At 44.0% G+C, this 12113-nt stretch overlaps 1 protein-coding gene across 1 annotated transcript in view; it reads left to right on the plus strand.

The window, feature by feature from the left end:
- The first annotated feature begins 5041 nt into the window (after positions 1–5041).
- LOC138286965 (zinc finger protein 729-like) overlaps positions 5042–12113 on the plus strand; it is a 303471-nt gene continuing 296399 nt past the window's right edge. The window contains exon 1 of the mRNA XM_069227333.1: positions 5042–5224. The gene's annotated coding sequence lies outside the window, so the exon portion shown is untranslated. The remainder of the gene's footprint in view (positions 5225–12113) is intronic.

Below are 12113 nucleotides of genomic sequence, written 5' to 3' on the forward strand. Positions count from 1 at the left end.
GACGCAAACTCCAAGATCTTTGGCGCTAGACGGGTCTAACGCCAAAGTATAAATATAGAGTTAGATTTGCGTCGGATTTGCGTTAAAAAAAACGACGCAATTCCGGCGCAAACAGAGTATAAATATGCCCCCAGGTCTCCCTCCTCCTTGTGTACACAGGGTGTGCTGCAGGAGGACTTGACTAGGGACACCTAGTGACGGCCTGCGTTACTGCAGCCTGGTGTACACAGAGAGTGTTGCAGGACTGAACTAGGGACACATAGTGACGGCCTGCGGTACTGCAGCCTGGTGTACACAGAGAGTGTTGCAGGACTGAACTAGGGACACCTAGTGAGGGCGTGCGGTACTGCAACCTGGTGCACACAGTGTGCTGCAAGAGGACTGGACTAGGGACACCTAGTGATGACCTGTGGTACTGCAGCCTGGTGTACACAGTGTTCTGCAGGAGGACTGGACTAGGGGCGCCTAGTGGCAGCCTGCAGTACTGCAGCCTGGTGTACACAGTGTTCTGCAGGAGGACTGGACTAGGGACGCCCAGTGACAGCCTGCGGTACTACAGCCTGGTGTACACAGTGTGCTGCATGGAGGACTGGACTAGTGACGCCTAGTGACGGCTCGTGGTACTGCAGGCTGGCGTCTGCAGAGTGTGCTGCATGACTGGACTAAGGACACCTAGTGACGGCCTGTGGTACTGCAGCCTGGTGTACGCAGCGTGTGCTGCAGGACTAGACTAGTGACACCTAGTGACAGGCTACGGTACTGCACCCGGGTGTCTGCAGAGCTGCTGCAGTAGGATATTCAGGAAGGGAGCTAATAACTCTCACACTGACGCTCATGGCGGCCATGGCGCTTTGAATCGACCGCTTCTGTCAAGTGTTTCACCCACTTCCCTTTCTGCTCTCCTCGGCCCTGCGCCTTCGCTTGTTTACTTTGATGTGGACTTTAGTACAGATTGGCATTTGAAGATTTGCCATTGTTTCATTTTATTTTTCCCATCTATATTTTATGTGGGAACTGGGAGAGCTGATGCCGAGGCTCGAACCGGGAATCCCAGTCCCGAACTCTGCAGCTCGGTACGTCACGGTCCATCCTCTCAGACCCTAACTTGTTTACACATTTTAAAGTTATTGTGGTCTGCTATAAAGGGTTCTGAAACTGTAAAGGGAAATACATCTAAACAATTTCTTTAAAAAAATATTTAGAATGTAGTGTACGGATAGATTTGAATAAATCCATGGTTGGCAAATACTTCGCTGAATTGATGGTAAACGTGAATATTCACTGTCGTTAAAAGCTCTACTCCGGGGTAACGTGTTCATATCGGAAGCGGGTAACAACCGTCCAGTGCTGCGCTGCTCAATCTTTGTGATCTTGGGAACATGACTTGGCCTATCTGCGCCTCATTTGCCTTAAATAGAACTATTGGGAGAAGTTACGCAATGACTCCTTTCCAGCCTCCCCAGTGTTGCCCACACTGAGCGTTTACCGCGGCGCATCCTGCACGGCTGCAGCGCTTTAATGTCATTAACACTTCCCCCAAGAGTCAGTTTACTGTGCTTTGTTTATGCTTCACACGCGTCATGCATGCCCTGCTCCGCACACATTACATTTAAAGTATGGTTTTAGGGGTTCACTACTGCGCATCTATGTGAAGTTGCACTGCCCTCATGTGCTTGTGTCTGGTTTATGCTTTAGGGCCCATATTTATACTTTTTCACAAAAAACTGCACTAACACAGTTTTCCGTGAAAAAGTTTACCGCCAGATAGAGCCATTCCAAGACGGCGTCCGGGCGTCTTTCTATGGAATGGCACAATCCGACGCAAAGGGTGGGCTAACTTCATGGAAAAGGACGTTAGCCAGGTGGGGGTGGCGGTATGGGAGAAGGGGGTTTACCACCAAAAAATGACATTAGGCAGGTTAAAGTACAAAAAGATGACTCTAACCAGATTAGCGTAATTTCTTGGCTAAACCTACCATACCACAGGAGTCATGCCCTCCCCGCAATGGCCAGCACAGGGGACAAGGGTCCCCTGGCATGGCCATTGCACCCAGTGCCATGGAGGGAGATCCCTTTCAGGGCCCCTATGGCACTTTGAAAAATTAAACAAAATACTTACCTGTACTTACTTATACTTACCTGGAATGGGGTCCCACATCCTTTGCTGTCCCTCTGGTTGGGGTGTACCTGGGATTTTGGGAGGGCACCTGTGGGCACTTTCCATGGAGTTCCACCATGGTTATGAGCCCACAGGTCCCCTGACGCCTGCCCTGACCTGGGCATTAAATAATGGCACCAAGCAGGCTTAGCGCCATTATTTAGGCCCGCCTACCTTCCGTGCATCATTTTTGCATTGGAGGATAAATAAGACGCCTAGGCCTTAGAGTCAATTTTTTGCCCGGGAAAGCCTACCTTGCATCTCATTGACGTAAGGTAGTTTCCCACTAGCAAAAAATGACTTTAAATATGCACCTAAATGCACGTTTGTTGTGTCTGGTTTCTGCTTTAAAAGCACATTTGTAGTGTTTGGTTTATTCTTTAAATGCGTGGCACGCGCTAGGTTGACAATATTCCTGTAAGGTACGCGGTTTGGGTTTCACACTGGGAACGCACACTTGACACGCTCTACAGATGCTCCGTTGTCTTTATGCCACCACTGCAGACGCCCTGCTTTGATTCGATCTTGTTTTCAGGGTTGGCTGTGTTTCTTGGTATTACAGTCTACAAATAAGGGAGAGATACGTTGAGTGATTCTTAATTTAAGTCTGTGTTTGTAGGTATTACAGAATAAAATGTTTTGGGACATGTTATATGACGCCTCCATCATTTACATCAATTATCTCTGTTTGTAGGTTGCGCTTCATTTAAATCCATTATTGCTGCACATCTGCTTTGTGCCGAGGTGCTCCTTTCTTTCAAATTCCTAATTTTTTATTTACATTATTTAAATTTGGAGATAAAAAGTGACCAAGCTCTGCACACTTATCACAGCACTGACCTCAGGATGCTGGACTTCATTTCTTGGGTGCAGTGCTGACTCTCCTTCTTCATCGTCGACTCACCTCTTGCACCCTCAGTCTGGTGGGTAGTGGCACCTGCCCTTCCTGAACTCTGCTGTGCTTCTTGGACTTGGTCCCCTTCTTCCATAGGTCCTCTTGTCCGGTAATCAACTGTTGGTGTCTTGCAGTCTCTTCTGGGATTTGCATTCTTCTTCTTTTCTTTTAAGTGGGTGTTCTGGGGAATTTGCAGTTATTTACTCCTACTTTCCTGGTTCCTGGGTTGGGTTATGGTACTTACCTTTGGGCTTTCCTAATACTCTTAGCTCCCCTCTACATTCTCCACTTACCTAAGTGGGGGGACCGACGTTCGCATTCAATTTTTTTAGTATATGGTTTGTGCTCCTCCTAGGGCTATTTCTCTCTATTGGGATTTTCACTAATTGCACTGTTTTCTAACAGTTTTTATGCCTGTTTCTGCATACTAGTGTATATAATTTGTGTAATACTTATCTCCTAAGGGAGTATAGCCTCTATGGTATGTTTGGTATTTGTGTCACCAACATAAAGTACCTTTTTTTGTAACACCAAGTATTTGTTTTCATGTGTGTAGGTACATGTGTTCTCCAAAGAAGATCTTAGAGGCTGAAAGGGTGTTACTCTGTGTCGGCTTTTAAAAAAGGCCACATGTAATTTTCATGAAGTTACTGGAGAGTAGTTGGTTAAAGCAGGCAATATGCTAATCGTATATAAAATGGTTATTAAAGGTACCACTGCATATCTATAGTGTGAAAGAACTAAGGTTGCCTGTAAATTGTCACTCAGAGCGTCATCCCCTGGCAATGAAATGTCACTCATCGACACATGTCACCCATAAGCATGCTTGGCAGCTATGTCAGTGTACACTAAAAATAGCACATGTAAGCTAAATTCATCTTAAAATGTGTTCTAGAACTGCCTTAATAGACAACGACTGATACTTAAAGTAAACAAAGACAGTAAAGCTGTGTTAAAAATAAAATGAATACAAACAATTTCATGCAAGGGTTTATTGAAGAATCATGTCCGGACCTTTGCAAATTCTGAAAACATGGCCAGAAGGTGGTAACCATAATAAGAGTCCAACACTTTCGAGTGGTAAAATACCCCCTCCGTCCCTCAGACCGATACCTTTCACTATTTTCATGATCCACTGAGTGAGAGATCCCTGTCTGGGTGAAACCTGATGGTTCTGTCTTAAGAATTTATAGTGTCTACCATCTGCTTCTTTCTGTGTTTTATAAGTGAACCCTTGAAGGGAGGTAGGTGAACAACAAAGCAGGAGATAAATGCACACATACCAACCCTCTCGATTCAGGGGTGAGGCTTCCGATTTCAAGGCTAGTCTCCTGCCTCCCAATTCCTGCATGCAGAAACCCCATCCTTCTGCAGGTGGACAGGGTCTGGTGTTGTGTGACTCGGAGCATGCACTGTCAGAAACCAGCTCCTGCAGGCCAGTGCACAACAGTTTTATCACGCTTTCTGTGCCTGCTATAGCGCTTTTTCCATGCTCCTGGCACGTATATTTGTATTTCTAATATCATATTCGATCCCGCAGCAGCACACTTGCAAGTCCCACACATGACAATAACCTGATTCAGGTTTCAATAGAAGTCAATGAGGGAAAATACATTCTCTTTAATATTTTTTTTTTAAACTCCCGTTTTCACTTCTAAAATGTTGGCATGTGTGCAAATGTAAAACTTAATTTGGGGCAAAGCGTTGAAATGCTGTTTGTGGATAGACAGCCTAATAAGGAATTACCCACAGAAACTGAAAAATCAGAAAAACGCTGTCCAGTTTATTTGGAGCAGCTGTCTACATTTGAATACATTTAATGAAATAAGTTATCATTTAAATTCCCTCCTGGAGGCGGCGGTTCTGTCAGCGGCCACCAGAGGGCGCTCCTCACCTGCTGATGAAATCCACCGAGCACATTGTATGAAAGGGAGAAGGGTTTCCTTTTCCGGGTCAGCGGCAGCAGAGACAGCACTAGCAGCAGATGCTCACGTCATTTCCGGCCTCTCCTTCTGTGTCCAGCCTGCTGCAGAGGAGGAAGGACCCTCTGTCTGTGCGGATATCTTTATCTTCAGACCCTCACAAATTCCCTCAGACCCCAAATCTGCACCTGCCCCCCAGCCCAAGGAGGAGGAGGGAGCCTGGAAATGTCTGCACAGGTTTCTGCTCAGGTAGGAGATTGTCAGCACCTTCTGCTGTGTTTGTAGAAATAGACTGAATAATCCTGGAGGAAATCTCTGCCAGGAGCTGGGCTGAGCTGGGCTCTTCTATCCGGGGACCCCTGGGGGGCTTTCCTTCCGGCCCTGGGGGTGTTTGTGGTCATCATTTTTGTTAAAGAAGGGATCTGTGCACTGCATCTTACTGCACTGTGAGGGGTCTGTGCACTGCATCTTAGTGCACTCTGAGAAAACTGCACTGCACTGCATCTTACTTCGCTGTGAGGAATCTGTACTGCATCTTACTGCACTGTGAGGAATAAGTACACTGCGCTGCATCTTAGTGCACTTTGAGGAATCTGTGCACTGCATCTTACTGCACTGCAAGGAATCTGTGCACTGCATTGCATCTTACTCCAGTGTGAGGAATCTGTGCACTGCACTGCATCTTACTGCACTGTGAGGGATCTGTGTACTGCACCACATCTTACTGGACTGTGAGGAATCAGTGCACTGCATCTCACTGCACTATGAGGAATCTGTGCCACTGCACCTTACTGCATTATGAGGGATTTGTACCACTGCAGTGCATCTTACCGCACTATGGAGTGCTAGGCACGTTTCAGGGATCTTTTAACCAGTCTATATGGATAGCCTCTCTTAATCAATTTGGACATTAAAGTCTTGGCTTCCAAAAAATACTTGTCTTTCTTGATGCAATTACGTTTAATCCTTAAGAATTGCCCAAATGATAAATTGTCCCTAAAATTCCTGGGATGATGGCTATTATATCATTATATCTCAGTAGAGTATTTCTGGCAGCAGGTTTAGTATATAGGTCAACATACAGCTTGACCTCGTCAACTGAAATTTTCAAATCTAACAAAATTAATGGAATGGGTATCATACTCCAGGGTAAATGTTAAGTTTGTATTTGGAGTATTAATCCATTTGTGAAACTGTAGTAAGCCACTTATTAGACCATGCCAAACAAAGAAGATGTCATCTATATACCGGAGCCATTTTGGCCATCATTACAACCCTGGCGGTCGGTGTTAAAGTGGCGGTAATACTGGCAACAAGCCGGCGGTAAAAAAAATGGGATGGTAACTGCTCCGGGGCTGGAGACTTTGGTCTCCAGTCCGGTGGCCGTCACATTCCCACCCTCGAGATTACGACCTGACCTACCACCATGGTTTTCATGACCAAACTTACTGTCACAAAAACCATGGCGGGAGGCACTATCAGTGCCAGGGAATCCTTTCCCTGGCACTGATAGGGGGTCTCCACCGCCCCCGGTCCCTCACCAGAGTCCTTCCCCACCCTCCCCCACCCGCTCCTGCCCCCGCACATACACACGCCCACACGTGCACCCATATACACACATGCACACACGCATACCCACCACCACCCAAGCATGCACACATACATATCATCACACCACAACACACACCACCATACCTTGTCACACACATGCATTCACAACACACAACACAATCACTCATTCACGCACGCATCCAACCCAACTCACACCCGCATGCACTCATCCCAAAACATACACACACATACACCCACATACACACAACTAACCCCCACCCCCCTCTCCGGTCGGAGAACCCGACTTACCTGCTTGCAGGGGGTCCTCCAGCTGGAGACGGTCCGCGGCACTGCTGTCAGCAGCAGCATCCGCCAGCAAAACACCACCAGGTTGTATCATTGCTCATGGTACAGTCGGTGGTGTTTTGCTGGCGTGGCAGTGCTGCTGTCAGCAGCACCGTCTTTTCTGGCGGAATACCGTCTGCGGTCATAATACGTGTTGCCGGCTGGTAGCCACGGTGGCAGGATGTTGGCAGCCGTTGCCGTGGCGGTAGGTGGTCAATACTGCCAATGAGGTAATGAGACCCTTTGTGATGTAACCACCATAAGGATTGCCCCTTATAGATGGTATACTCTTCAAAAGTTGCCACATATAGATTTGCAATAGCAGGAGCAAAAACAGCTCCCATCGCTACTACCTTTATTTGTGTAAAGAACTCATCATTGAACAGGGAGTAATTGCATTCCAGTGCAATCTGCATACAACTTGTGATAAAATCAGTGGGGACCCTATGAGGTCTTGGGCAAGAATGATGGTGATTACCTTAAGTGCCTCACCTTGTGGAATATTGGTGTACAAGTTTTCTTTATCCATCGTAACTGAGATGTCAACCTCAGGATTAAAAGGAACCCCTTCTATTTGAGTGATCACAGACAATCTTTTATGTATGACTTGGTTAGAGGTACAAACGGTTCGATGAAAAAATCAACATACTCTGCAAGTGGTTGTAAAACTGACTGGCAGCCAGCCACGATTTGCCTTCCTGGTGGCTTCTTTGTATCTTTGTGGATTTGGGGTAAAACATATAAGGCTTGTATGGAAAAATCATCCTTATTAAGATAGTCATATTCAATTGTACTTAACCACCCATCACACAGACCCTTATTGGTCACTTCTAATGGATGGTTTTAGATCTTTCTTTAATTTGTTATAATGTGAAGTTGTCTTACAACTTCCTGTTCATAATCTGTTCTATCTTGAATAATGGTGCTCCTCCTTTATCAGCAGGTTTGATAACTATATTTTTATTGCTTGCTAGGGAGGATAAAGATTCCTTTTGAGCTCTAGTAAAGTTGGACTGCACATATTTATGTTCCTTGAATACTTTCTCTACCTCAAACAGAACTGCCTTCTCAAATGTTATGATTTCCTTTGGCATCAAGTTAGTCGGAGGCAAAATTGTAGAGGCGTATCGCAAGCCTGTGATACTCTCTGGACTCATGGATTCTTGGTAAACCAGAATGTAGCAAGGTCCTAAAAAATGTATATAACTCTATTTGAGTAAACGATGGGTCATTCCTATGACAAACAGTTAACACAAATGTAACAAGGTAACCCAGTGGTATCCAATGGGAGAGATAGGTCTCACAGTAGTGCAAGATGAATTTAGGAATAAAACAGAACACATGTCCTGCTTTTTAATTACAATACACCCTGCCTTGTTGGCCTTTAGGGTGTACCCTAGAGGCAACTTGTATGTGTTATATGTATTAAAAAGGGAGGTTTATGCCTGGGAAAAAGTTTACTTTTTTCAGCTCAAATTGGCAGTGGAAAACTGTGCTACAGACTGCAGTGGCAGATCTGAGACACGTTTTAAAGTGGTACTATAGTGGATGGCACATGAGTGCTGCAGGTTTACTAATAGCATGTAATCTACAGGCCCTTGTACAAGTAGCACCATATACTAGGAACCAAGTAAATGTGATGCGCCAATCAAGCGTAGGCCATTTTTTTATGTCTTTAAGATCGAGCACAAGACTTTTAGCACTGTTAAACAGTAGTAATGTGCACAGAGTCCTAATGCCAACAAAAGCAAATTCAGGAAACAGAAGGTATGAAGGTAAAAAGTGTGGGGGGATACCACACCACGGATGTCAGGTCTAGCGCCAAGTGTGCAAATATTTAGTCCCTACACATCTGCTTGGAGTTCATTCAAAGTAGCTGTGTGCTTTCAGTCCAATTTTTTTCAGAAACTCTGAGGGAAATTAAGGTGTACAAGGGCTTCACTTGCTGGGCATAGTGTGGCAAGTAAGTCTTTCCAAAGTTAAGAAATCCCATCAGGGCTTATAATTTTCTTAACATATTTGGAGGCTGTAAGGTGGCACGCATCTGTAGGAAGTCCTGTTTCAGACTCCAACCCTTGGTGGATGACTCATATCTTAGGAACATCACATACACGTAAGAAATTGTTGATTTTTTAAAACATTTTTTGTAAGCACGTCTGGCCAGTATTGTCACTATCCGGTCTGCCCTAGTCAGGTGTTGTTCTACCTCATCATTTGTTACGTAAATATCGTCAATATAAGATAGCGCCTTTGAATTTTCCTGTAAGATCTCCCTAACGGGTGCTCCAAAAATACCAAGACTATTCTTCTAGCCACTGGCAATCATTTAAATGAGAAAGCAGGTAGATACTCTCTTTCAGATGCTATATTTTGACTGAAGAAACTAATGGAGATGTCAAGAGTTAATTCTATTTTTTACGCACCTTGTTCGTCATGAGTTCTGTGGGAGGAGAGTGGTGTGTGTGTGTGTGATATTGCAGCTGATATGTTTGTTTCTATCTTCACAGTTTTTGATCCTGTTTATGCTGATCACTTTGTAATGCAGTGGTTGTAGAAGAGGTTCTTTATTGCAACCCACTTGATTTCTGTCCAGCGCTGGAGCTTGTTTTAAAGCCTACTCATGTGCTTATCCCTGACATCCACAGGTTTGCCAGAAGATAATAGTAACCTTATTATTCCCTTTTCTTGGGGTGCATCCCTTATAACAGATGGACAGCGATCCTCTGCAGGAATGATGTTGTAGGCATCTGATAAATGTGGCCAGATTATTGCTTTAAATTTCCGTGGTATGTGTGCCCAGCAGGAAAAGCCAGACTCTGAGGCCAAGGGGGGAGAGGTGCGGGGGGTGTCCAGCAAACCATGATAACATTTTGAACAAATGGTGTGAGACTGCAGGTGTTGACATGTCGTAGAAACGTTGATGTGGCAGACCTCTTGAATCCACTATATGAAATGTTGACGTCTGCATTGATTGTACTAGTGAAGGTATTACTTGAGGACTATGTGTAGTATTCTCTGCAAGCTGTTGTATTAAAAAGAGAAGAAGTTGAATACTTGGGCCATGTGATTTCTTGTTCTGGTGTCAGCACCTGCCCCGCTGATAAAAGCGGCGTTAAACACTTTCTTGATCTTTGTGAATTCTGTTCACAGTTTATTAAGGAGTTTGCTTCCAGAGTCAGTCCGACCTCAAACCTGCTTAAAGCTAAAGTAGAATTTAACTGGAGTCGTGATTGTGTTGCTGCATTCAAGTGGATTAAGCATCAGCTTTCTAAATGTGTGGCGCTTAAGCCGTTTAATCCAGAACTGAAGTCCGTGCTCACCATTGATGCCAGTAATGTTGGTTTAGGTGCAGTTCTTACTCAACAAACACTTGAGGGTGAAAACACTGTAGGATTTGCTTCCAGAGTCTTAAGAGATTCAGAATGCCTTTATTCTGTAATTGAAAAGGAGCTCTTAGCCTGCTGGTGGGCAATAGAGAAATTTTGCACTTATCTCTGGGGAACAAAGTTTTTGCTCCAAACAGATCACAAACCTCTAATTTTTATACTTAGTGGGAAGAATGTTAGGAATTGTTCACCCAGGATTGCAAGGTTCTCAGCTTGTCATCTTCAATTTCAATTTGAAATTCAACACATTTCTGGGGATAAAAATGTGTGAGCTGATTATTTATCTAGGTTTCCTGCAGTTTCCTGGCCTCACGTTTTGAAAGATGAATGTGACGATGAAAGTTACTTAATTGCGTCTCTAGAACAAGATGATGTAGGTCCATTTTCTGAAGCAGAATGGATTTCTGCTACAAACAATGATCCAATTTTGAGATCCGTTTCCAAGATTATCAGCGAGGGGTGTCCCAAGGAGAAATCACTGGAAGCAAGTATTCAACCTTTCTTCAAAGTAAATGAGAAATTATAGTTGGAGTGTGGGTTAGTTATGAGATCGGACAAATTGATACCCTCTCAAATTTTCAAACAACAAATGTGTAGTAAAGTGCTTGTGACTATGGGGTGGAATGTGAAGTAGAGGGACATTCTATTGATTGGAATGTTGGAGTTAGAAGAAGCTTGGGAGGAGAGGAGAGGAAGAAGGAGCAACCTTGGAGTTATCCTCATTGTACTACTCAGTATACTTGGAATAAAGGATTACCAAATCTTCTGTAATTCTGCACAATTACTACATAATTGGCAACGAGGGACTCTGCGCAGGGGGCAGAGAAAACTTCAGAACTCCCTACCCTTAGATAATAAAGAGAAGATCTAGAGCTGCAGTGAAGGATCTGGAGAGACGGTGAAGAAAGTAAATCAAAAGAAGCTAGAGGAGAAGAGTGAAGAAAAATATTTGGACCAAGGCGGTACGATCTGTGAGTTTATTTGAATTGTGTTGCTGGTCCGTAGCTGTGATTGGTCGCATGCGAGCATTCTAAACTTCAACTTCTTCTTCACCATTTTTTTTACTTACTTTTCTCTGCTTTGCTTTTTCTCCTTTGGACAATTATACAATTATACCTGTATGCATGCTATGGGAAAACGGATACTGCTATCAGTTAAGCATCAGCAATAGAAATACGAACGGCACGTGTGTATCGGTTAAATTAATGTGCGCTGTCATATTTAAATCCTACACTGCATCTTAACTGTTACTAGTTACCTCATGCATCAACTATCGAAAAACGAACAGCGCACGCTGTCATTGGAAAAAAAAGAAACATTACATGCGCGCAGCTCGCACTGGATCTTGGTGAGATACACGCGCGAGATACACACGCTGTTATATTGAAAGACAACACCGCATACTTCGTGCTGAATAGAACGCGACGGGTGCAAGCGCATACATTTTTTTATGCGTCGTGCTCGTGCTTTTTTTTCTTTTCAGCTTTACGCCCTGTCACCCACTCACATTAGACAGACATTTAAGCATTGGAGGACTTACGGAGGGATCGTGGTTAAGTGATCAACTTCATTGATCTTACTAGTGAAGCTCCTGGAGTTACGAGTCTTCATGGTACTGCAGTAAGAAACTGAAGAAGAACTACAGAGGAAGTGAGCCAGATAGAAAGGAAAGAGAGACTTCTGGAAGCAGAATAACCTTAACAGCAACTACTTATAGTTTTAATGAATTATATTTTTTTCTAGATTGTATTTTAAATTGTTAATTTAGATTGTTATTTTTGATTGTTATTTTAGTTTGTCAATTTAGATTGTTATGTTAGTATTTTGTGGTAGTTTGTTATTTAAAATTTCTTACA

Source organism: Pleurodeles waltl, chromosome 4_1, assembly GCF_031143425.1.
Source record: "Pleurodeles waltl isolate 20211129_DDA chromosome 4_1, aPleWal1.hap1.20221129, whole genome shotgun sequence".
Lineage (NCBI taxonomy): Eukaryota > Metazoa > Chordata > Amphibia > Caudata > Salamandridae > Pleurodeles > Pleurodeles waltl.